A 27770-nucleotide genomic window follows, 5' to 3' on the forward strand; every position below is an offset into this window, starting at 1 on the left:
AGTGTCCCAATGCATTCGGCCGCCCTCGACTGTTTTCCCAGGCCACAGGCAGGGAGCTGGATGGGAAGTGGAGCTGCCGGGATTAGAACCGGTGCCCATATGGGATCCCGGCGCATTCAAGGCGAGGATTTTAGCCGTTAGGCCACACAGCCGGGCTCCATAAATACAGCTTAAAAAAGAATTCAATTAAAAATAATAGGTCACACTGTACTTGACACCTCACAAAACATCTGTACACAATTTATTATTTTCACAATAGTAACACAGAATTTATATTATCACATTATGCTATTGTAAGGATAAGGAAATCAGAATGAAAGAATTGAAGTGACGTCTTCAACATCACCCATAGAGTCAATAATAATAATAATAATAATAAAAAACTACCTAAGTCAGAATTTCTTTTTCTTAGCTTACTGTTGCAAATTCATCGTGATATGACACCTTACAGCATGTTGATGTAAGAATTCTACCATTGGATTTAAGGCCTATAATAATTAATCCAATTCCGCAAAATGCCCCCAATGCTTCTAAGACAATACAATCTAATGAGAAAGCAATCATGCACACTGATAACTGATAATATTTGTTATAAAAATGCACTTTCAAAGCCCATTCAAATTCAGTAGTTTAAGTTTTCACAAACCACATGGTTGGAAACATCAGCAAGAGCTCAAAATCACGATTATTATGCACTTGTAAAATTATCATTGTGACATTCTACATCCTAAAGGAACTTCCAAAAATTATAATTTCCATTCACCCAGGAGAACATAATGGAGTGGGATTACATAAATTAAATAGCAAAACATTTTTGAAAAGAAAACATATGAAAATATGTTGATATTTATAATAAGCATATATGCTTATAAATTAATGTCTGCTGTATAATTTCAGTGAACATTTCATCTTCTCATTCATTAAAATAATATTATCTGCTACTCGCATTCTTGTAATACTCAATGTATATTATTGAAATACAAGAAAATGAAAAAGTAGCTTTTTAAAAAATAAATTACAATTAAATATAAAATGCTACACCTGTGTCCTGTATGAAGGCCTAGTGGCTAAATCCTTACCTTGTATCTGCCAAGATTCCTTTAGGAGCTCGGGTTCATATCCTTTCTGTTCCACTTTTTATTGGAAAATCAGATATACAGAGAGGAGGAGAGACAGAGAAGTGAGTCTTCTGTCCATTGATTCACTCCCCCAGCAGCCTCACCAGCTAGAGCTGAGCCGTTCCAAAGCCAGGAGCCTCACCAGCTAGAGCTGAGCCATTTACTCCCCCAGCAGCCTCACCAGCTAGAGCTGAGCCGTTCCAAAGCCAGGAGCAAGGAACTTCTGCTGGATCTCTCACACTGTTTCAGGGTCCCAAGGCTTTGGGCCGTCCTCGACCGCTTTCACAGGCCACAAGCAGGGAGCTGGATGGGAAGCGGGGACACCAGGAAAGGAACTGGTGCCCATATTGGATCCTGAGGCTTACAAGTTGAGTACTTTAGACACTAGGCTACCATGCCGGGCCCTAGAAGCCCATTTTTCCTAAAAAAGTCTTTCTTTTTTTTTTTTTTTTTTAAGATTTATTTTATTTTTATTACAAAGTCAGATATACTGAGAGGAGGAGAGATAGAGAGGAAGTGGAGCTGCCGGGATTAGAACCAGCAGCCATATGGGATCAAGGCAAGGACTTTAGCCACTAGGCCACACTGCCAAGCCCTTAAAAAAGTCTTTCAAATGACTGAAAGCCACAAGCACTACGAAAGGTAATTTCTACGTGCGTTGAATTGATCACAGTGTTTCCACATCTACAATGGACTTTCTCATGACAACTTAAATTATTGCTTGGTTAAATGTTTTTATATTATAGCATAGCAAATTAACCCATAAAACTATTGTAGGAGACACTTATTTCAATGTTTTTCCCAATATTCTAATAAGCATCACATTCTTAAACATTTCTTGAAGTCTCTACCTGATGGGACTGAAGTGCTAACAATATCTTCAGCTTCAAAAAAATAAATGAAATAAATGTACAATCCTCTTAAGGGAACTCTCTCTCTTGTGAATTTTCATATGGTAGTATAGCCAAGCCATTGTGGAGCAGTTACTAAATATAAAAGCAAAAACTTTTTTTTTTTTTTTTTATTTTATTTTTATTACAAAGTCAGATATACTGAGAGGAGGAGAGATAGAGAGGAAGTGGAGCTGCCGGGATTAGAACCAGCGGCCATATGGGATCAAGGCGAGGACCTTAGCCACCAGGCCACGCCGCCGAGCCCCAAAAGCAAAAACTTTTAAAGGGAAAATAAAAGGATATGGTCTTAGAGAATTGAGGGAGAGAGCAAGTTTTCTTATGTAAGACATTCAAAATAACAATGATGAAAAAAGATCAATACAATAATCTTCATCATAATTAAACTGCTTATCAAAATGCATCATGCAGGAAAGTGAATAAGCTAAATACAATTTTACGGCAATCTTAACACCTATATTTGACAAGCACATAAACTGGAGCACAAAAGTTTTATTATTATTAATACTATAATTACTATTATTATTGGAAATGCAGATATACAGACAGGAGGACAGACAGAGAGGAAGATCTTCCCTCTGATGGTTCACTCCCTAAGCAGCCACAACAGCTGTACCTGAGCCAATCCAAAGCCAGAAGCCTGGATCCTCTTCCGAGTCTCTCACATGGGTGCAGACTCCCAATGCTTTGGGCCATCCTCAACTGCTTTCCCAGGCCACAAGCAGGGAGCTGGATGGGAAGCAGAGCAGCTGGGATTAGAACCAGCGCCATATGGGATGCCAGTTTAAATTAAATACAACTTAGTATCAAAGTACAGAATACCAATTTATACATAAAACAATATGGATAAATTTCAAAAGCATTGAGTGAAAACTGTTGTATATGAAACAGAGTATACTTTGCAATTCAATTTATATGAAGCTCTAAGAAGGGCAAAATGATTTCTTTATAAGCAGAACAAGCAATAGTTACAATTGGAATATGCAAATAAGCAGAACAAGCAACAGTTACAATTGGAATATGCAAATTTCAAACTGTTGAAAAATGACATTTAGAAATTTTGTGAATTTAACTGTTGCACAAATGAATTATTCATTAGCAATCCCAATGTTATGAATAGTACTCTTCTTTATTTAACTCTGTGTTAACATTACCTGAAAGAATTATTACAAACCAATATTTAACTTACAAGAAAGCTGAAAGCTTTTTAATGGAGTCTGATGTTTACAATTTACTCTAAAATATTGAACTTAAGACAGATTGATAAAAAAAAGATAGATTGATGCTGTGTGGCATAAATAGAAAACCAAGTGATCTAAAAATGTCAACTGTAAAAACTAACTAGGGATGATATGTTTTTATGATATTCCTGTAATTTTCCATGTAATTCATAGCTTTTATAACAGACATCGGGACAAAATATAAAGCAAAAGAACCAATATACTTTAGCAGAAAGACAGTGTCACTGGAGCATGCATCCATTGAAAAACTAATGAAACATACCTGAAAATTCAAACAAATTTTAGTGTGAAGACAACTATGTGTCATTTTTCAAACTTTGGATTGTATGTCATACTATACTGAATCCAATCTTCTTTTCTATTTTACTTTCTGTAAGCTACATGTAAGTAACAGGAAAAATAGATTTTTGGGATGAGCATGATGGCTCAGTGGGTAAATCCTCACCTTGCGCATGCTAGAATCCCACATGGGCACCAGTTCTTATCCTGGTTGGCTGCACTTCCCTTCCAGCTCTCTGCTTGTGGCCTGGAAAAGCAGCAGAGAGCATCCCAAAGCCTTGGGACCCTGTATCTGCATGGGAGATCCTGAATAAGTTCCTGGCTTCCAGCTTCGGCTCGGCTCAGCTCCAGCCATTGTGGAGAGTGAACCAGCAGACAGGCAATCTGTCTCAGATTATCTGTAAATCTGCCTTTTCAATTAAGTAAATAATTCTTTAGAAAAAGAAAAAAATGTAGATTTATATCCTCCTGTTAGTGGAGACCATCTATATTGAAAATGCACTCTAGGAAAGGCAAAAGTTGAGAGTTTCTGGTATCATGGTTGAGAAACGACAAAACTGTGTGAATACTTAGAGTGGATGTCTTCCATGGGCCAATTGTCAAGGAATACTCTATTGCTGGTATCACAGATAGACAAAAGTCTTTGTAATAATTTTAGCCAGGAGAAATCAACTAGCCAGTTAGAGAGGGAACATTCTAAAATTAAACATTTCATATACAAGTCCATTTATTATCAACTAACTCTAGTTTTCAGGGATTCAGTGTAATAGATCAGTGTCAGCAAACAAATGATTCAAAGAAGCATGCGAACAATATTACAATTACAATTACAAAAGCACTTTATATGAAGGAAGAACATGTGTTTATGAACATTATTTATTTCCTGATACTGAGGTAGCATGGTTGAAATTTCCATGTAATCTAACACAAACCTCAAAGTTTTTTCTTTGCAATTCTCACCATCAATCATACCAGCCCCAATGTAGTCTTTTTTTTATTTCATTTTTTCCCCATAAGTAGACCAAATAACATATACCATCATAGAGAAATCTAATTAGAACTAGCTTTTAACATTTTGTAGGGGCAAATGTGTTCAGGGCTAAAAAGGCATTGCAGGGAAAATAGTTAGTTGTAAGCAAGCTCTAAGCAGAGAACATTTCAGAAGCATATTTCAATGACTGTTGGGTGAGCTTGTGTATTCAGGAGAGACCAATTTTTTTTTCTTCTCTTTCTTATTTTTTAGCAAAATTTCACCTATAACAAAATTTTAAATGTTTTAAGGCATGTCAACATTTTACTTTAAGAAACTATACAGGGCCCGGCGGCATGGCCTAGTGGCTAAAGTCCTCGCCTTGAATGCGCCGGGATCCCACATGGGCACCGGTTCTAGTCCTGGCAGCTCCACTTCCCATCCAGCTCCCTGCTTGTGGCCTGGGAAAACAGTCGAGGATGGCCCAAGGATTTGGGACACTGCAACCGCGTGGGAGACCCGGAAGAGGTTCCTGGTTCCCGGCTTCGGATCGGCGCGCATCGGCCCATTGCGGCTCACTTGGGGAATGAATCATCGGATGGAAGATCTTCCTCTCTGTCTCTCCTCCTCTCTGTATATCTGACTTTGTAATAAAAATAAATCTTTAAAAAAAAAAAAAAAAGAACCTATACAGACCTCGTGCGATGATTCAGTGACTAAATCCTCACCTTCCAAGGACCAGAATTCCTTATGGGTGCCAGTTCATGTGCCGGCTGCTCCCCTTCCCAACAAGCATCCTGCTTATGGCCTGAAAATCAATATAGGATGGCCCAAAGCCTTGAGACATTGTACCCACATTGGGAGACCTGGGACGCACTCTTGGTTCCTGGCTTCAGTTCGGCTGAGCTCCCTCCATTGTGGTCATTTGGGGAGTGAACCAGCAGATGGAAGATCTTTCTGTCTTTCCTTCTCTCCATAAATTTGATCTGCTAGCCAACAAAAATAATAAATACATCTTCAAAGAAAGAAAGACCCATAATTCTATGAAGAACCAATAGCATTTTTTCTTCAAAAACAAAATTCCTCAAAAAATTCAAAGATTTAACTGCATTATATAGCAGATGGCAATTAAAAATCACATCAAAACTGATGAAAGGGGCCCAGAGTGGTAGCCTAGCAGCTAGAGTCCTTGCTTTGCGTGCACTAGGATCCCCTATAGGAATCTGTTCATGTCCCAGCTTCTCCACTTCCTTCCAGCTCCCTGCTTTTGACCTGGGAAAGTAGTAGAGGACAGAACAAAACCTTGGGACCCGGATCCCAGTGGGAAACCTGGAAGAAGTTCCTGGCTCCTGGCTTCTGATCAGCTCAGTTCTGGCTATTGCAGCCACTTAAGGAGTAAACCAGTGGACAGAAGATCTTTCTGTTTCTCCTCTCTGTAAATCTGATTTTCCAATAAAAAAAATAAATCTTTAAAAATAAAAAGAAAATATTAAAACTGATGATATTATTAGTGCATTTATTTTGTGTACTTGAATATCCAGAAAAAGTTCTAAGATTAGATAGTATATCAAAGAATAAGGTACTTTTAATTGTAATTAAATGTTAGAAACCTTCAGGTAATTTTTAATGCTATGAAACACTGATATAGTTGTTAAATTCGTAGTCACAGAGTGATTAATAAATCATAGGAGTTCATTTATAAACAGCCAGAATTTCATGTCCCTCAGGTTTGGTGACCCTTAGGCACAAGTTCTACTTTAAATCCCAGAATTTCAGCTAAAGTAACTCCAAGGATCATTTGGGGTCGATTTGATAACACAATTCGTTCCCTGATTCATTTCTTATATCCTCAGCAATGCTTCTGAAATCACATTCTAAGTATGCCATCTGGCATTCAAATCCATCTCATTTTTTTTCTTTTCCTGAGAATCAAGGAAGATAACAATACACAACTGGATTCCCCAGCCTTTATGTTAACCATGAATTTTCATGTTGAATAAAATTTAAAAGTTATGCGTATTTTTCCATTATTTTTATTTGGTTTTAGAAATCAAATTACCCTGAACTCAAGAAATCTAAAATTGTTGTTATAAACAGCCAATGTTTGGAACGGTGGATTGAGTTGTCAATTGTGATACTTTTATTGCTTAGCTGTATACCAGGTCAAGAACTAAAGCTCTGTTTTGTATCCAACTTTTGAACCTGCAAATGTACAGAAAGATGGCCCAAGTACTTGCATCCCTGCCATATATGTGGGAGATTCAAACACATTCTTGGCTCTGGGATCCTCACCAGCCCCGACTGCTTTAATAATGAATTAGTAATGGGAAGAGCTCTCTCTCCCTGTTTTACTTATAAGTTATATGTATATTATAGATATAATTATATATGTAATTGCAAAGATCATAATATGGTTTTGACTAAAAATATTTTGTGTCAGTATATTTCTTTTTATTTGCATCTTTTCTAATCCACCTTATTAAGCTTTCTCTTTTGGGGCTCTTGCTAGAAATATGATGGTTTCTATTCAACTTTATTAGATATACTTTTCTATTAGATAAATATTAAATAATAAATTTATGATATTAGATACACAAAAAATGCTGATTTAATTTTGTTAGATATGTTTATCTTTAAAATATACTATTTTTTTATTTCACTAATCTTTTCCACTATTTATTTAATTGATTTTTTTAAAGATTTATTCATTTTTTATTACAGCCAGATATACAGAGAGGAGGAGAGACAGAGAGGAAGATCTTCCATCCGATGATTCACTCCCCAAGTGAGCCGCAATGGGCCGATGCGCGCCGATCCGAAGCCGGGAACCAGGAACCTCTTCCGGGTCTCCCACGCGGTTGCAGTGTCCCAAATCCTTGGGCCGTCCTCCACTGCTTTCCCAGGCCACAAGCAGGGAGCTGGATGGGAAGTGGAGCTGCTGGGACTAGAACCGGCACCCATATGGGATCCCGGCGCATTCAAGGCGAGGACTTTAGCCACTAGGCCACGCCGCCGGGCCCTATTTAGTTGATTTTTAAAGTTTTTCTTCCTTTGTTTTTAATCTTGTTTCTGAGGGTTACTTCTGTTGCTCTATTTCTAATTTGTTTTGTTGAGGAATTGACTCATTTGTTTAAGCCATCTGCTTAGAAGTTTTTACTATATGTAAGGCTATTATGTCCTGGTAGGACCACGTTCTCCTTGTCCTACAGGGTGTGACATGCCCAAATTTCTCAGATAAAGGAAGTACAAACAGTTGTATTTTTCCACTTTCCTTTAATAACTTTCAAACCTAACAATCATTTAATATTATGTCATGTTGTTTCCAAAAGTAACACATCTAAGCTATTAGACAGCAAATTTTAATTTTATCATAATATAAATAAATAAATCTGTTCTTTGGCTATCAGAATTAAATGAAATTGCCTTTTGTGATTTACTAAAACTAAAACAAACAAACAAACAAACACAAAAACACTAGAGAAGCTAAATTAATGTTCACCTGAGCAAAAAAAAAAAAAAGCTTCTAGAACGGGCAGCATTTCAGAGCAAAACTGGTTCAGGCAGGGTTTACGTTATGTGAACAGGTTCTGATCAGTTGTCAGCCTGTGATTGAAGCTCTGCTGCTGTGATTAGTTGGAACCATTGATTACAATGGTTAAGTTCACGGGTTATGTAACAATTGGCTTGTGCCTCAAGATAGGTTGTAGTTCACTATATGCAATATATGCTACATATTGTTTTAAACTATATTTTAATCTCAAGTGCAGGGACAAGTTTAAAACAGTTATTTTGGTTTAACCAAGACAATATATACTTTTTCTATCTTGTCAGCGTACACTTCTCCTTGATATATATATAATATATATATAATATATTATATATATTATATATTATATATATATTATATATATATTATATATATATCTTTATTTGTAAGGCAGATTTTTAGAGAAAAGGCAAGACACAGAATGATTAGATCTTCCTTTCACTGGTTCACTCCCTCAAAGTTCACAAGAGCTGTGAGCTGATCTGAAACAAGGAGACTTAAGCTTCCTCACTGTCACTCAGGTGACTGAAGCAGCCCAAGAACTTAAACTAGCCTCTGCTGCTCTCCCAAGCCATTAAAAGGGAGCTAGACTTACAGCAGAGCAGCCAAGATTTGAATGGGTATGCAATGGGATGCTGGTGCCATTGGCTGCGGATTAGCTTGCTATGCCACTGAGCTGGCAGAGACTTCTGTCTCATTTGATGTTATAGAAGTTCTTTCAATCAGAAAAATTTTAAATGTATTTAAGTATGAGAGATTATTTTTTCTTATTTAACAAATATCTGCTATCTGCTTTTCCCCTACTTCTTGGAATTCCTAATTTTAAATGCTGATAATGCTATTCAAGTCCCATATAAATCTGCACCCTTTTCTTATGGCTTCTATAATAAATTACACATACTTTGTGTATAAAGCAAGACAAATGAACACTCACACTTAGAGAACAGAAGTCTGAAATGTTTGTCCTTGAGCTGAACCCTTAATGGTATCTAGGCTTACTGACTCGGATTGAATCCATTTGCTGCCTGGTCCCTGGTTTCGGTACTGCTTTCCTTGCAATCAGACTTATGTTCCCTGGTTTAGACGGCCACACTTTTCTCTTTATACTTGAACTCAAATAATCTACAACAATACTGCCATTTCCAGATTCCTAAAAATTCCCTTTTTCAGAAAATTCCCTTTTCCCCACCATAAGTCTTCAGCATTTTTTTCTGTCCCTGTGTTCTGTCTCCTGACTTCTGGGAATTACTTCATTTATTATTATACATTAAATTTGCTCTTTGGGCATTTGTATTTCCAATGAATGTATCAATTATTATAGTGGTTATATTTGTTCTTTCCAAATTCTTCTTAAAGTTCTTTCTTCCTCACCATTTGGTTCTATTTGTAGGTATATTTATTATGATCAATTTTAATTTTAGTTCTAAGAAATCTGATAATGACATTATGCTGTATGCATGACTTAATTTACTGTGTTACATGTATAGATATGTAGTTACTATAACCCATGAACTGTTGACATTTTAGGGGCTACAACTACTCCTGGTTAAATGTATTACAAATTTCCAATGTTGTATACTTTCTGATAATTTTTAAAAGAATGGGTGTATGAAATCCACAGAGGAATGCCTCAGGCATCACAAAGTAAGTAACACAACTTTTAGTTTCGGATTTCACAAGTAAAGGAACTTGGACACAACCACGCCATAGTAACACCATGTCAGAATCTGAACAAACTGAAACATCAGCTTCTTTTCTTTTTTCTTTTAAGTGTTGTAAGAGAAGTGAGGTTGCAAGGCAATCAAATATCTGTTAAATGGGGAGGGGTTGCGGTTAGGTGCAGAGAATCGTATCTCTACACAATAGAAACTCATGAACAGAAAATGAAAACACCACTTACCAAAATTTGTGTGAGCAACAAAAGCAATACCTAGAATTTTATACTTTTGAATGCATATATAAGAAAAGAAGGTCTAAAAATCAATCAATTTAGCTTCACGTTTGGAAGAATAAAAGAAATAATTTCAAAAAGTAATAAAGACTAGAGCAGAGTCAATGAAACTATAATCAATAAATCTGATAAAATCTAGAAAACCAAAAGCAGTTCTTTGAATGGTCAATAAAATCAGTACGGCTCCAGTTAGGTTAATTAGAAAAAAATAAAAGAGAAACCATGCACATTTCTTACATCAGAAACTAAAATATTATGATAGAAACTGAGAATTACAGAAGGACACATAAAGAAATTGAAAGAAAATTTCATGACCATCAATTTGATAACATAGAAGAATAAACTAATTCCTTAGTCTGCTTAAACTAAGGAAAGCACAGTAGCTTAGCTGGCTAATTCTGTGCCTGCAGTGCCGACAACCCATATGGACACAGGTTCATACTCTGCTTCAGATCCGTCTCCCTGCTGAAGGCCTGAGATGGCAGCAGAGGATGGTACCAGTGATTGAGACCCTGCAACCGTGTGGGAGTACAGGAGGAGGCCCCTGGATCCTAGCTGTGGAAAGGCCCAGCTCTGGCTATTGAGGCTTTCAGGGGAGTGAACCAGCTAATGGAAGACTTCTCTGTCTCTTTCCCTCTCCTTCGCTCTCTCTCTCTCCCCCTCTCTGTCTCTCCCTCTCTCTCTCTCTGTAATTCTGATTTTCAAGTAAAAAAACAAAACAAAACAAAACAAATAAATCTAAACAACAAAATCTAAGACAAGAAGAAATGGGATAAATTAAAAACTATGGTACAATGCTGCTCAACCAGGAAACTTTGGGTTTCACCTTGCAGAAAGACAAAACATTAGTGAAGTGGGCTTCCCCAGGCTGTGATGCATGTTACTGGGATGTTATTGGGGGGAGGAAATCGGCCTGTGCCTTTTTTCTTCATCCCATTTGGTCTTTTGATCATTCTGGTAATATTCATTCCAAAAGTGTCACCAAGCAGAAGTCCATGATATTTCAAAGCAATGCAAACATGGGGAAATAAAATCAGAAATATTTTCTTTTCCTTATTTTCTTGCTGCCTTTTTCAGCTGCTGTGGGTGCCTGTGTCAGGAACAGTTCAATTACTTTTGAGCATGATTCATAACAGACTTGCATGATCTGCCTATCATTGCTTTATTCTTACGCAAACAACAAACTAATCCAAATCCCACTTTGTCACTTAATTGCTCTTCTAATTCACACACATGTTTAATCCAAAGTCCCTTATCACTCCCTGACCTGAAGGTCAGGTGCACTGAGTCTCAGGACAGAAGACATGTCCTGAGGCCTCCCTGCTCACTTACTTTATGGTCCCGGGAGGGATACCAGAAAAGGAGTGGTGGTCATCTCTGTGGGTGGCCTTAGAGTGGTGCTAGAATTTCTCTTCACCTTGGGCTTGGAGCACTTGAGACAGAGTTTCGGTCCTGAATAACCTGGGCAACTGAGCCCTTATTTTTTATCCTTTAGAGTTCTGTCTCTAATTTAGCCTCTTTCATATCTCCTTCTTACAGATTACTGAGTAAATGGAGGTGAATGTTATCTGATCTTACACACCTCAAGATTCTGTCCTGTTTCACAGACAAGTCCTGACATGCCTATTAATATTACTCCTTACTCTAAAAAGTTACGCACAATCCCATTTAATTAAATAATGTTTCATGCATTCCACATACAGGTTAAACATTATATCAGTTAATATTCTAGATACCTGACATTTTGAGGGGATGGACTGTACACAAAAACATTTCTAAACAAGTTTTGTTTTTATGCTTATCCCATCCTTGCTGCAGCTTTCCCTCCAACAGAAAGCCACATGGATCTAAAATACTTTTATGACAACCCTCAATCTTTTCGAAAGCTTTCTAGCTTTGAGTGTGTGTTTGTGTGCATGTAAGTACCTAAAACACATGCAATCTTTCATTTCCATGTTTTCTTTACATTACTTCTATCGAGAAGAATCCAATTGTACACACCACACACTAGGTCTCCAATGTGACCTAAAGTGGAAATCTATTTCCACCAATGAATTTTATGTTGACCACAGAAATTGAGTAATTATTGCTTTAATTCTAACATGCCATCTTGTTCATCACTTCCCAGGTATCACAATCCTGTTTTCTGTTGGTATAATAATATCACAGTCTGGGTCATTAATTTTTTGAAAATAATTTAATTTCTATAAGTTTAGAAGCTTGGAATGCCATGATCAAAGTACTATACCTGATAAGGGCCTCATACTGCATCCTAAGATCATGAATGACATTCCATATGCCATAAGAAGAGGGAAAAGGAGAAGAAGAGAACACATTTAAGAGTATCTCTTTTTAGAGCTCCTGAAATAACTCACTTCTGTGTAGGCAGCTTTAATCTATGCAGAAGTATAGATCCCATCAAATACAATCACTCTTCTCTTTCCCACTTCTCAAAACCAGAACAGTGGTTATTAAATCTCAAGGTGAATTTTGGAGAGGACATCCAACCATACTAGCAACCTTTCTTGCATCTAGACTAAGTGCATATCCACTTAAGAGGAGAGTCATATGTTGCTATTTCAGAAATTCTTACATTTTCCCAATTAAGGACATATTGTTAGACAAGTGTCACAGAAAGCAGGGCACCAACTGTTGGAAAATAGATGCAGAAACAGATGAAATGGGTACCAAACTCACAGCCAAACTGAGAGTGTTATTAGAGAGAAACAAATTTGAAGTGGCCATCTGCCAAGGTATTAATGAGTGACCATGTGCCACAGACCCCGGCCTTCAGCAGCCCAGGCTTTTTAAACTTAGTCTTGGGGTATTTCTATGGGTGGCATAATTCCAAGAAAACGGAGGAGTGGTTGGGAACCAGACCATTTCTTCCTGGGGGAATTTTAACCTGCATAGGTCTTACTCCCTAGGGGCAAGGAAATGTAGAGACTGGGCAGGTTGGACTGACCTTTTCAAATACAGTGTAGGAGCCCCTTGTGGAAAATACTCTATTTGTAACCCTGAGGACATAAGGCACAAACTCGTGTTCTTGCTTCCTTCAAGTCTAAGCATTTTCTCCTCCCCAACTTGAATAAAGCTAAAATGCTCAGAAAAATTGATCATTTTGTAGTGAGAGGAAAACCAAGAAAACTGTAGCATGTAACCTTGACAGAACTGACTTTCTGAACCAATGCCAGCTTCTGTCTGCCTCCAGATTTCTTGTTATGTAAGAAAATTTGTTATGCTGCTATTAATTGTGGTCTGTACCTTGAAAACTGCAAATGGGCAGTTTCTTATATAATAGGTGCTTAAGAAAGGAAAAAACTAATATTTAGCAAATGTATTTGATTTACAAGGCAATTATGCCAAGGACTCTAGATAAATCACTCCATTTACACCTCACATAAAGTCCACAGTTAAACAAGTCTTTTTTTGTTTGTTTGTTTTTTAATTACAGAATAGAGACTGAGGGAAGTAAAACAAACAATAAGATTGAAGGATGAAACTTATATATGCATCTGCCACAGTCCATATTACCTTCCTAATGTATGCACATGTAAATGCCTAAATGAATTTAAATGTGAAGATTCATGTGTCCAAGCTGACCTGTAATTTATCTCTCAGTCCTTATAAGAAGACCTGTCTTTGCAAATAACATTCCATTCTGCTAAAATTACTCCCCTTAATTTCTTTGGTTCTCAATATTTATTGGTTTTAAGAATGCCCTGTCATAAGACAAATGCTTTTGAGTTGGTGCCATCTTAAATGCCTCCTAGCTAGCAGATAATACAGAGTATTGAAATCTAAATTTCAGATAATGGAGAACAAGCCTGGCACTTGGTGATGATTCTGAAAGGGAGGTTAAAATGTCCCCCAAACAGTCTTTTTCTGCAGTGCTATTTTGCCTGAGACAGGCCCTGGGGATATTATTAGTCTCTTTAACATCTGTGAGGGAATTAAAGTTGCAACACAGGCCAATGGCCTCATGTGAGGGGAGAGAGTTATTGTGTGCAACCAAAGATATTTAAGCCACAGAAAAGATGCTGTCATGCCTTTCTTTTACATCTACTCTGTGTATGTAGCAGAAATCAAGCTTTATCAGTGACACTGACAAAGAACAGCGGCTGACCTGAAAATGTTGTCAAACTATAATAAAGACATTAACCAAAGTAAAAGCACCACAGTATTATTTGTTTGGACTACAAGGAATAACAGGTCTCTGCCTGTTTTATTGTTCAGTTTTGTTTAGTTTAGTTTTGTTTTTTTTTTTTTTCGCTTTTTGTTTTAAACAAGGAAAACATTTAATGGGGTGGTGAATAGTCTTTGGAATTTTTCATCTTTGTGCCTATATCAAATGAGGCATTTGCTGTTCTCCTTAGAAAATTTTCATCCGTTTTTATTAAGTTACAGGATATTCTAATTTTGGAGCAGAGGTTTTTCTTGTTTATTGCTACTTTAAACAATGAAGGATGAAAACTTGACCACAAAAGACCTTAATAATTAACTCACAGAGAATTGCAAAAATTTACCTCTCACAAGAACCTTAGAGATCACAGAGTTCAACCTCAACACTTTGGAGATGAATAAACTGAAATGCAGAGAAGTTAAACGACATTGTTCAGGGTCAGTGTATGTAGTTACGACTGCACTGGGACTAGGATCAAGAACTTTTTAAACTGCTTCGTTGCAATTTTACCATTCCATGAAACTTTCTTAGAACAAACGGCAAATAAGCACATTGAAATTCCTCAAAGTACAAGGAAACTCAAGATTCAATTCCATATTCATTGAATCACACAAATTCTGAAGTCTTTCCTCAAATTTAAAAGATGTGTGTAGTAGAATGCTGTGTGAGTTTGCACATGCAAACACACATAGATGTGTGTTATGTCTCAAAGCAATACCAAGGTTTTTTTGATGCGTGTGTGTATGTATGAATCTGAAGGAAAAATGGATAAGTCAGCAAGTTGATAAGTTGATGCATTCTAGGATTTGTTCTTCTACACGAATTCTCTTCATAGATTACAAATCATACAGTTTTGGATACATTGTAAATATTATAAACATACTTAAATATTTCCATTATGGGGGAATAGTAAATATAACTGCTTTTAAAGCAAACTCCATTATCACTGCCAAAGAAATATCCTATTACTCTGCCATTCCTTAGGTTGCTCGATATCATTTTCTTTGCTGGCACAATTCCTAAAAATTTAACTTTGAAAAATACCTTTTGTTTATTTCTTGTAATTATTTAAAAAAAACCTTGGGTCAATACATTCATAAAACGTTGTACTTGCAATCCCTAATCCGAGTCTGCAAAGAGATGCACCAAAGACAGTCCCCTCTTTCCTGCTCAGACTTTTCATATTGCAAAACAAAGACTATGAGGGTGGGGACTGACCTCACTATCCAATCTGATGATTTTTCACAGACAAATACACAATTTCTGGAGCCACTGGAGACATAATCAAAGCTCAACAATCTAACCCTTCCACTGGAGAGAATTCATAGGTAAGGAAAAAGACTTAATACTGCTAACAACTATAACAAGTATCAACATTTAGGGGTACATTACAGATTACGAGAACTTTTCATATTCTATCTTATTTGATATTCATAAGAATATAGTGATGGAAGTAATCATTTTATGTGTAGGTTAAGAAAGCATGATGATCTCATATTTGATGAAAATTTTTATAAGTTCATTTATATTGATTATTCTTTACTTATTGACTTCACATCCAATAAACATTGATACCAACTAAAATTTAGTTTCTGCTTTACATTTGATAGAAAAATTCTAAGGCAAAAATATTTTTTTTATTTTTCTTATGAGCAAACTAATATTAGGCAAGTATACTTCATTTTCCAAAGTTCACACAGACACTAAGCAGTAGAATTATGTTTGAATGTGGAGGTATGAGTATGTATCAAATAGTGAAGAGTGTAATAAAGCCATAAAAACTGGAAAAAAAGAAATTAAACTCATGAAAAACTGTAGGAAACCGACACAACCAATTGTAGTTATTGCTATTATAGTTGCTGTTATCAAGCTCACATTTACTAAAGCTTTGTTCCTGGAAATTAGGTTGGAAAGGAAAACAATGGTTATAGATTCAGTAATTACTTATACTTATTATTATCTCTTAAAAGACATATGGGGCTGCAAGCAATTCCAAAATAGATGTATGTGTGACTATAATTGAATGATAAAAGATATTTTTGGTGTTTCAGTGATCACAATATTATGTGACCCTCACAAGCTGCATAATCCTCCCCGATCCACTTCCCAGCCTCTGTGCTACCCCTTCTTGCTGGGTGCCTGAGCTTGATGACCGCTTGAATGAAGTCCTTTACTCTCAGCTCTTACATTTGTATAGTGGAAGATAGACCTGTAATTTGAAGGGCAGCTAGAAGAGGGTGGATTTATTTTCCCCAGCTCTCTTGAAGCTAGGTTATTGAGGATTATTTGTATTCCTCTACTGCAGGACACCTGTCAGGTAGCTTTCTTCAGCGGCAGCAATTTCTCTATTTCCAATCTTTCAGACATAGGGTAAGGGCACCTACATTCTGTGAACTTAACAGTACTACATTAAGATTTATTGAAACTCCTAATGTCTGTCCACCACCTGGTAAACTTCATAATAACCCCATCAACTGTTCTATCCTCCAGATTACATAGTTCCTAAGTATAAAATCATAGCCAGGCCACTGGCCTCAGAATCTGTTTGCTTTCCTCTGTCACATGACAATCACTGCATTCTACATGAATTAATGCCCCATTAATACACACAGCCTACCCACTTGCCTTTTAAACATGAATAGTTAGCTGGGATAACAGCATTGTCTTATGTTCAGATTTCCAAATGCTCTGTGGTTAAATACACTCTGCTATGTTTAATGGGTCAGACATTTCACACTATCACACTTCATTTAGTAGTGTTAAATTCCTACAGCAATTTAACAAAATCAGAAGCTGTTTCCTTAGGAGAGACGAAGACAGCAAGATCTCTCATCTGCTCTTTTACATCCCAAGCCAGGAACCAAATCTCCCATGTATATGGGAGGGCCCACATATTTGGACTACTTCCATTTTTTCCCAAGGCACTATGAGGGAGCTGGATTTGGATTGAAGCACCTGGGAAAAACAAACAACAGCCCATGTAGGAAGCTGCCAACCAAGGCAGTGGCTTTATCCACCACACTACAGCATTGGTCCATAAGTAACTGACTTCTTTTTATTTAAGATTTATTTGTTTATTTTAAAGGCAGAGTTACAGAGATAGGGGAAAAAAACAGATATATGTTCCATCTGCAGGTTCATTCTTCAAATGAGTGAAACCCTAAAGTTGATCCAAGCTGAACTTAGGATCCAAGGGTTTCAAATTCTCCTGGGTGGGTTGTAGGGGGCCCAAACACTTGATCCATTTTCCCCTGCATTCCCAGGTGCATTTGCAAAATGATGGACTGGAAAACAGATAGCCAGGAGTTCAACCATCACCCATACAGAATGCTCAATATGAGCTACATCACAACATGGACTTCCCTGTTAGTTGATTTTTAACAAATCATAACGTAAGACTGTACTACCATCATACTCAGTGAATAAACAAATACAGTCTTTCAGATATCAGTACTTCAGGTAATTAAACTGTAGCTAAATCTCCAGTTGCCTACAACAGTAACAGTATTGGGCTATCAATTATATGTACATTGATACAACCATTTTATTGTATGCTGAGGATGATAAAAGAAAATGGACATCACCGGTGTCATATAATAGATAAATGAAAAAAAAAAAAAGATCTGCTAAACTTCATCTAGTTTTGGTTAAAAAACTATACAAAATACTTCCAATGAATACAGATTTATCTTGCTTTTTTAAAAGGATTTGTTTAGTTTTATTGGAAAGGCAGATATACAGAGAGGAGGAGAGACAGAAAGGAAGATCTTTCATCCGATGGTTCACTTTCCAAGCAGCCGCAATGGCTGGAGCTGAGTCAATCTGAAGCCAGGAGCTTCTTCCGGGTCTCCTGCGTGGGTGCAGATCCCAAGGATCTGGGCCGTCCTCGACTGCGTTCCCAGGCCATGGGCAGGGAGCTGGATGGGAAGTGGGGCCTCTAGGATTAGAATCAGTGCCCATATGGGATCCTGGTGCGTTCAAGCTGAGGACTTAAGCGGCTAGGCCATGGCACCAGGCCCTATCTTGCTACTTTAAAGTCAATGTTGTGGCATATAGATTTATTTCAATTTTTTTCTTTTAAAACAAAAACATATTATCTTGTTTGGAAGAAAAGGCAAATATTCTGGTATTTAAAATACCTTTTTTTCTCACATAATGTATCTCACTATTTCTACTAGTTGGTGGCAAATTCAGATGACAAACAGTTTGAGACAAGATTAAATATGAAAATATTTCAAAAACACTATGTTAAATTTCAGCATCATCATAAAATTATTTGATATAACTTGAATCTCATCAAGTTTGGCTGAAATCAAGGAACTAGAAACCATGGAAGTGGGCAATCAAATATGTTCACTCAGAAGTTTCATTATATCAGATAACTTAGGTATACTATCATTTAATTACTTCTATTAATTTCCATGACAGATTTTTGTAGGTATAAGAATTCACGCTTATTTACCTCCTCATTTTCCCTTCCCACCTTCCTCCCCATATTATTGTAGTAGTATAGTTTGTTAGTAATATTTACAAGTTTTACATTCAGTTATTAAAATGCATGATACCACTGCAGGCATAGACAAGGAAGAAAATCTAGTATAATGCTAAAGTACATTTAACTGTTTCACTAGAAGTCCTCCTTTTACTCAGAAGCAGAGATTCTTACTGCCACATAATTTTACTTCCTTGTAAAAAAAGTATCCATTACACAGTTTTTCTATGAGAATAATGTATATACTTGTTCATTTGCATATATATTTCTTTTGTATTTTGCATGAAGCTTGGCTTATTTCACTGACCACACTGGTCTCCAGTTGAAACCATTATGTTGCAAATGGTAGAATTTCGTTCTTTTTAGTGACTGTGTGGTATTCCATGGAGTAGATGTGCCACAATTTCTTTATCCATTCCTCTTTTGATGGCAGATCTACCGTAAGATCCAGTCATCCCACATCTTGTACAACAGTCAAATAAAATTATATCTGCCCCTAACAATGTGACCTGCCACCCTATATTTATTATGGTAGCATCTAAAATAGCAAAGACATGGAAACAATTTAGGTATACTGCTTGGAATTTAGTATCACTTTCTTTCCACTGTTTCACAGTTCATGTATAAAACAAATGCATATTAAAGAGTACATAAAAAGTATTTGGAGTTCTTCAGGTTTATACACATATAATATATACACATTATTATATATATATTGAGATTATATATAATCTATCTCAAATGTCAAAAAATACATATCTCAAATGTCAAAAAATGTAGTTACTAAGAGCCAGCATTGTGATATATTTGTTAAGACAACTGCCTATAATAAAAAGTTTTAGTCACAAATTAATGCCATGGATACTCCAATTAAGATCCAGCTACCTGCTGATGGCCTGGGCAAATCAATGAAGATGAATCAACTGTTTGGACCTGTGTCACACAAATGAGAGACTACATACGTAATGGCTCTGGTCTGCAGCCTGATCCACACTAACCCTGGCAACAATCTGAGGTTCAACCAATAGAAATGTCTATCTTTCCCAATGGTGAATCAATAATCATTATTCACTTTAGCTGCAGAAAAGTTAGTATTGAAGCTAGGCCACTGAAAACACATATGCAAAAAATCCGTAAGTGAACATATACATGTTTTAATGCTATGTCTACTCTGAGGATCAGCTATGAAATTCAATGCTACAAATGCTTGAAAGCAATGCTGTTAAATTTGTTTCCTTGGCATCCCAAAGTAATACAAGAACTGTCACTGCAATTCAATGAAAAATTATTGAAATATCTTTAAAATCTGTGAAAATGACTAAAAAACATGTTATTAATTATGTTTTTAATTATTTGATACCAGCTTTTCAGCTCTTACTAAAACATAAGAACAAGAACTTTTATCTCTACTTGCAGATGAAGAAATTGGGGGCCAGAGAAGTGAACTGACTCAAAAAAGAAAGCATGTAACAATCTATAAAACTAAGACTCAAAATTGTACCTGGGGCCCAATGCAGTGGCATAGCAGCTAAAGTCCTCGCTCTGAGCGTACCAGGATCCGATGTGGGCACCGGTTCTAGTCCAGGCAGCCTTGCTTCCCATCCAGCTCCCTGATTTTGGCCTGAGAAAGCAGTCGAGGATAGCCCAGAGCCTTTGGATTCTGCACCCATGTGGGAGACCCTGAAGAAGCTTTGGATTTCTGCAGCTCCGACCATTGTGGTCACTTGGGGGGTGAATCATCAGACAAAGATTTTCCTCTCTATCTTTCCCCCTCTCTATATATCTGACTTTGCAATAAAAATAAATAAATCTTTTAAAAAATCATATCTGACTGGTCCTGAAGTCCATATCACTCCCTTAATATGACATTCCTTAATATGGCATACAGCTTCCAAAATGGCACTTGAGTTTTTAATGAATAAAATATTACTAAAATAAATTTACTCACATTTAGAGTAGGTGTAGTAGGGAGGCTACCAAATGACCTGAAAACCTATTACCTGTTTAACTTCCAAATAAATCCTAACAAACTGGCTATGACATTGATCCTGCAATTATTTACACTTCAGAGAAATAAAAATGAACTACTTTCACCAATGGAAATTAAAAATGGCTCAAACACCTACAGTATATATGATCACATTAAACTATAAATGCAATATTTTCTGACACCTTCAGGCTAAATTTAAATTCCTATGACAAATATTTTAGGTGATAAGCAATCTAATAATAATTGCACCAGGTATGACTTCATTCAGCAAATTCATTCTTTAGAAATTTTGCGCAAAACATAGCTTACTCATAACCTTATTTCCTTTTTCTTGCATAGAAAGTTAAAAGAACAGTTGCGTGGTTGATAAAGTGACTGTGAACTGACACTGTGCCTTTTGCATTGGGTAAAAAGGAGACAAAACCACATGGTATGAACAGAGAATATTCAGTGCTGAATGCACAGTTTTCTATTACACAAGATGGATTTGCACTGATGGAGTCACACAATTGTATGCTGTCACTAACAGAACTTGAGAAATATCTGGAGGAAGGTGGTGTGCAAGTGATGTCCATACAACCACTGGAAGTTAAACAGCTCCAGGAAGAAATTTAGTCACATCTCAAAACTGGCATAATATCCAAGGCCTTTCAATATTTTGCCAATTAGGTTAAAATGAAAAGATCAAATGAAATGTGCATCCCAGCTCCAGTATCTGCCAATCATCTGATGTGACAGCATACAGTTATTGATAACACCCAACAGATGTGGGCAGATGTGACTCCATTTTGGTTTCCTAAATAAGTTTTCAGCATAGCTAACTGTAGCTACCTGCTTCTGTAAAAATGCTTACTAGCTGATTGCCATAAGGTTTGTTCTGAACCTAAGTTGATTGGTTGATTTGTAGTATACATCATCTAATCTGATTGGATGGTTGTACTATAAAACACCTAATTTGATTAAATGATTGGTATTGTGCACCAATCACAATGTGGTCTGCTGATTTGAGGGTTTGAGAGTAATTTCTGGCTTCTCTGTACCAATGGGAGCTTAAAAACCCTTGACTTTGGCCATGCAAAATGATGGCTTCTGGAGTGTACTGGAATAGTTCATTTTTAGGCAGCCAACCACAGTGTATACAAATCACTGTACACTGCCACTTCTGACATAAAAGGCAGGTAACCAGGCACTTCTGCATATCTGAAAGATACTAATCCAGCTACTTTGCGCAGAGATGCATCTGGGGAACCTTTATGTGACTGCTTAAGTCAGCCCAGATTAATTGTAACTACACGCTAATAGGGCATCCATGAAAGCAGCCCTAACATCATTGGGACCTCTCAAAGCACTGATTACAGCATTCCATGACCCAGTCCTGCCCAACAGTCCAGGTTACAGTGAAGAGGACCAACGGTGGACAGAAATTCAGTAGGCTACTCAGGACCCAACAGGTCTATCCAGGCAGTTGATATCTATCAGAAAGTTTATTCCCAGCTCCAACTCTCCCAGTCTGATACAAATGTTGATAAAGTCCCCAGCACTGTGACCAGCCTGAAAATGTGATGTAAATTAAGAGACATATCCTGAAGACCCTAGAACCTCACTGGAAAGGACCTTACTTGGTGATTCTGAGCAATGCCCACCCCACCCCCTACTCTCCATACACAATGAAGATTACAGAAATTCCCAGATAACAAGTTAGGCAGCATCTGAACATCTGCAGAAAAAAGACTGTCAACACATCAGATGTCCCTTAAGGATGAGACTATTTCACTCTCTGTCATAATGCTTTTATGAGAGTGATGGGGAAGACTTATAAACCTGTGTGAGTGTGAACTCCAAGATGCAGATAGGAGTTGAGTTATTAAGCAGTTGACTTTCACATGGAAGATATGATTCTATGTTCCTGGGAGAGACCCTGGAACAAATTTAAAATTCAGCAAAAGCAGTTAAATACTCCCACCCTATTGAGATCCTTACAAAATGCCCAAATCAGGCCTGGCACAGAAGCTCAGTGATAAAGTCCTTGCTTTGCACATGCCACGGTCCTATTGGTGCTGGTTCTTATCTGGTGGCCCTGCTTCCCATCCAGCTCCCTGCTTGTGTCTTGGGAAAGCAGTAGAGGACTGCTCAAAGTCTCTGGAACCTGCACCCACATGAGAGACCAGGAAAATGCCCCTGGCTCCTGACTTTGGATCGGCTAAGCTCCAGCTGTTGCAGTCACTTGGGGTGTGAACCAGTGGATGGAAGATCTTCCTCTGTTTCTCCTCCTCCCTGTATATCTGATTTTCCAATACAAATAAATAAATTTTTAAAAATGAAGTGCATGCTTTTTGTGGAATGTTGGTGGCCATGTGAATCCTAAACCTCCTTACTATGTAGAAATCAGGGTAAACAATAGATTATACCAACCAAACAGGATGTCCTGAATACAAGATTGAGTCAATGATTTGACTCAAGTGTTAGAACAATAGTGGGGAATATGACCAAGTGAAGCTGGTGGTACCAGCCCACAACAGTGAGCAGATGTGTTTTTCAAACATATTGTTTCCTTAACTAAGTTTTCACCATAGCTAAATGCAACTATCTGTTTCGGTAATCACACTTGCTACCTGAGTTACTTAAGGTGTGGTCTGAACTTGAGTTGATTGGATTATTTATAGCGTGCACCAACCATAATGTGGTCTGCTGATTGGATGGTCTGAGAAGAATTCCTAGCTGCTGTGTGCTCATAGGAGCTTAAAAACCCTTGACTTTGACCACGTGGTGCACTGGTTCCTGGAGCTCAGTGGGAGTTGTTGCTGCTACCGCCAAACATAGCTAATAAAGACTCTTCCTTACATTCTGTACTCGCGTCTGGTGTGATCTCACTCAGTCTCTGTAATAGTAACTCTTGTGAAAACTCAAAAGATATTAATGGTAGGAAAGGTTTTTAAATTTTAAAGCTTATTAGAAAAGTTTCTAATGAATATTGTGGCATTTGGTGCTGAAATTCATATTATCATCAGTGCTTCTCTTTAATCTATTGGTCACATAGTCTAAATTCTGTCAGTCAATCTGCAGTTCACTGTATGGATGCATCCTCTGAAATGTTTGTGTTCATTTTATCTTCTTTCTCTGGCTAAATGACTATCTGCGGCGAGCTGACAATGCTCTCTTATCTTTTTGTGCTTTTAATACTTTACCCCCATTTGCAGGGGGCAAAAATAAAAGGGAACCAATAAAAAGTTCAGAGAATTTGGATAACTGCTATAAATCTTAAGGAAATAACAAGGATCCCATAAGCTTTTATATAACTTTAAATGGGGTTTTCTCCCTAATTCATGGTTATAAAAATTAAATAAGATGGTGTGCTCCATTCACAATCTTACCAGGGACAAGCAGTTAGATAAGAAGGTAAACTATCAGTCAAGAATCCTGAGTCCCACATCACAGTGTCTGAAGCCCTATATGAATCTTCGACTTTTGATTCCAGGTTCCTACTCATGCCCATCCTGAGAAACAGCAGTAACAGTTCAACTTGTTCAGTCCCTGCTATGTATTTGAGATATCTGCTTTTGAACTTGCAGCTCCTCTCTTCAGTACCAACCATGGGAGTAAACCAACTCACAGCAGGATAGCAGTTCTCTCTCTCTCTCTCTCTCTCTCTCTCTCTCTCCCTCCCTCTCTCTTTCTGAAATAAAGAGTACATTAAAAACAAATAACTATATAAGTAAAAAATAAATGCTGAACATCAGCACACCCCTTCTAATTCATCAACCAGAGAAATCCATATAAATGTTACCAGCACAATTTCTACATATTATTGGTGTCAGATTACGTATGTTTCCCAACAGGGAGGGAAGGCAGTGGGGCTTAATTCTTATAGGATTTCTGTAAAGCCTTTCCTTAACTTACACTTTGATATATTAACAAGTTGCACAAGTGATATGATTAAAAACAAGTCATGCTGCAAGGGGCAGGGAAACACAGTAGGAAGCAATATCTCATATTTTTTTATCTTCACAGAATACACTACAGCTAGGGAAAATGGGAGGAAAGATGTGGCAAAAGCATTGTTTACTTATCAGTGAGATACTGTGATGGGAATTGAATGAACTTTTGTTATACTTAAAAATAAGTTCTGGAAACCCAATATCCCAGACTCCAGCAGAGCTTTTACTTCTGCGTTCTCACTTGAACAGTAGTTTAGATAAGAAAAGGTAGGTGACATGGCACTCAAGTTCATGCGTCAAGTTACTCTGTATATCTGATCCAGTTTCTTAATGACGAGGCATTGAAGCGGCAGATATTGTCCCTAGTATGTGGGTTCCTGCCACCCACATGAGTGACCTAGATGGAATTTTTTGCTTCTGGCTCTGGCCTGACCCATCTCTGGCTGCTGAAAGCCCTTGGTGGAATGAACCAATAGATAGAAAAAGAACTATATCTTTCAAATAAGTAAATAAAACTTTAAAAACAAAAAAAATCAATAAAAAACAAGGATAACAGCCTGGATAAATAAACTCCTACTTAAAAAAAAAAAGTAAAAGAAAAAATTGATCTGAGTAAGTTTTAAAGGAAATATTTTGGGGATCACCAGAATTTTCCAATTCTATATTTTACTGTTTAGAAACAGTGAAACACATTTGTACCATTAAATGAGATAGGAAAACAATGCAGGCTAGCATTAAAATAATTATCCCAGTTTAGTTCATAGCCAAGATGTGTGATTATATATACCAATATCCAAAGCACAATGAATATTTCTGACTTACTCTTGATTGAGAAACAAACACATTTGCCAGAAAATGTTGTCACTGGAATTTGCAGGACATTGTTGACATTAATAACATTTTATTGTATCTCAAAGAATATAAAAGCTGCAAACATCTGACAAAAGGCTCCCATTCCTGTGTGGAAGAAATTACTGAAACCACAGGGCATATAGCACTCTCTCAGGGACCCTTTATCAAGGAGCTGTTGGAGGTGAGCTTTTTGGAGCAGCCTGCAGTTACCCCTCAATTCATGCTGGTCAGGTATTTTACCAAGCAAGTTTTGCTTTCAGTATTTATGTTGTGAACAGGCAACTGTTTACCTCAGGGCATGAGAGGCAATCCATGTGCTTCAGAATCAGTGTGCCATAGCAGTTCTGTTGCCCATGGAAACAGGCTTCATGGGAAGGAGAGAACTCTGAAAAGGATGGGAATAAAGATAATGCCACGTCCTATTTGAGAATGCTTTAGGTGCATGAACTACACCCTCCCCCTGCACAATTGTGCAAAAGATAATATTTTACAAAGAGTTGAAATTGTTGATGAGATCTATAAATTGCAGCAATATTTCCACTCTATAGTAAGCAAATGACACTCCTCATTAAACATTCAACCAGCAATGACTGGTATTTTTGTTTATGTGAACAAAGAGAAAAAAGTGATGGTAACTCTAGTCTAATATGCAGGAAAAGAGTTTCAGACTTGTCATTACAAAGAAAGCTACAGATACAGATTAAATCTAGACCACAAGGTGTGTTTTTAATTTTTGTATAAATGATTCCAACTAAAATTTTGCAAATGTCTCAAATCTTTATTTCAGTATTAAGAAATAATTAAATCTGTCTTGAGTTTGGTATTAACAGTTCTGGGAATCAGCAGGCTGACCTGTATGTGGTCATTGGTATTAACTTATTTGTTGCCTAGAGAGCAGAGCGGATGTACTGTGAAAGAAGAGAGAAAAGCACACCATGAGAGACACATGATAATATTAACTTAATCATATGGGAAACAGTGGAACAAGAACAGAAAATAAGGGGGTATTTCCTGAGCACTTCAAATATACAAAGACCAGCACCAAAAGGTGCATATATTAACCCTAATAACTTTGTGAGAAATTTATCATTATTCTTATTTTAGATGGGCACTACAGATATACAATTAGGGCATTGTAGATAAAGAGTTAGTAGGTACTTACATAATCATATGACTGAAAGGAGAGATATCATATGCTCTCTTTTATATGAAGCAAATTTCATGTAAAATAGAAAACAAATATATACATAGGTAAAAAAGAATGTTCATATATTCTAATATATGAACTACTGTTTAATGGAGGCTAGCAAACCAGGAAGCGAATCTACTTGGTAGTAGGCATCTCTACTCCTGAATAAAAAAAAAAGACTCGTTTTCTGCTAAACTTTAACAATATAGTTTCTTAACACTCAGGATGTTAACCAACCCTTTCCAATAGGTCCTTTTATCATGGTCAGAGGCTGTTTATAAGAGAATAAGTCAAATTTAAAACCACTGAGACAAGCTCTTTACTAAACTACTTTAGTCACCAGGAAAATACAGTTTCTCATCCATAAGAAGGAAGAGTCAATGCTGGTATAATAAGAAATGTTTTAGTTTTTAATTGGCATATGCTTTTGAAAATTTATCATGTTGCCTAGCAAATCCTAAGTTTAATATATGTGTCTATTTGAGGAAACGCTGTATTTCTGTGTTAGCACAAGAATGTTAAACTTGGGCCCAGCACAGTGGCCTAGCGGTTAAAGTCCTCACCTTGAAGGCATCAGGATCCCTATGGGCACCGGTTCTAGTCCCGGCAGCTCCACTTCCCATCCAGCTCCAGGCTTGTGGCCTGGGAAAGCAGTCAAGGATGGCCCAAAGCCTTGGGACCCTGCAAACGCGTAGGAGACCAGGAAGAGGTTCCTGGTTCCTGGCTTTGGATCAGCGCAGCACCAGCCGTTGCGGCTCACTTGGGGAGTGAATCATCGGATGGAAGATCTTGCTCTCTGTCTCTCCTCCTCTCTGTATATCTGACTTTGTAATAAAAATAAATAAATCTTTTAAAAAAAAGAATGTTAAACTTAAAAAAGACTCCCAGTGAGGCAACTAAATATACTTGTCAATATGTTACTAAATTTTCTATGTGTATCTATACCTAAAGTGACATGATGTACTTAAGTAACCAAATATGAAGCTTGCAACTGTTACTGAAGTACTACAGTACTGTTAGTAGTATGAGGGGAATGGTGGGAGGGGAAAATGAAGAGAGAGAAATGAGTGGGAATGGGGGGATCTTTATACATATCAAAATGCATTATAAAA

The sequence above is a fragment of the Ochotona princeps genome, chromosome 2 (genome assembly GCF_030435755.1).
Source record: "Ochotona princeps isolate mOchPri1 chromosome 2, mOchPri1.hap1, whole genome shotgun sequence".
Lineage (NCBI taxonomy): Eukaryota > Metazoa > Chordata > Mammalia > Lagomorpha > Ochotonidae > Ochotona > Ochotona princeps.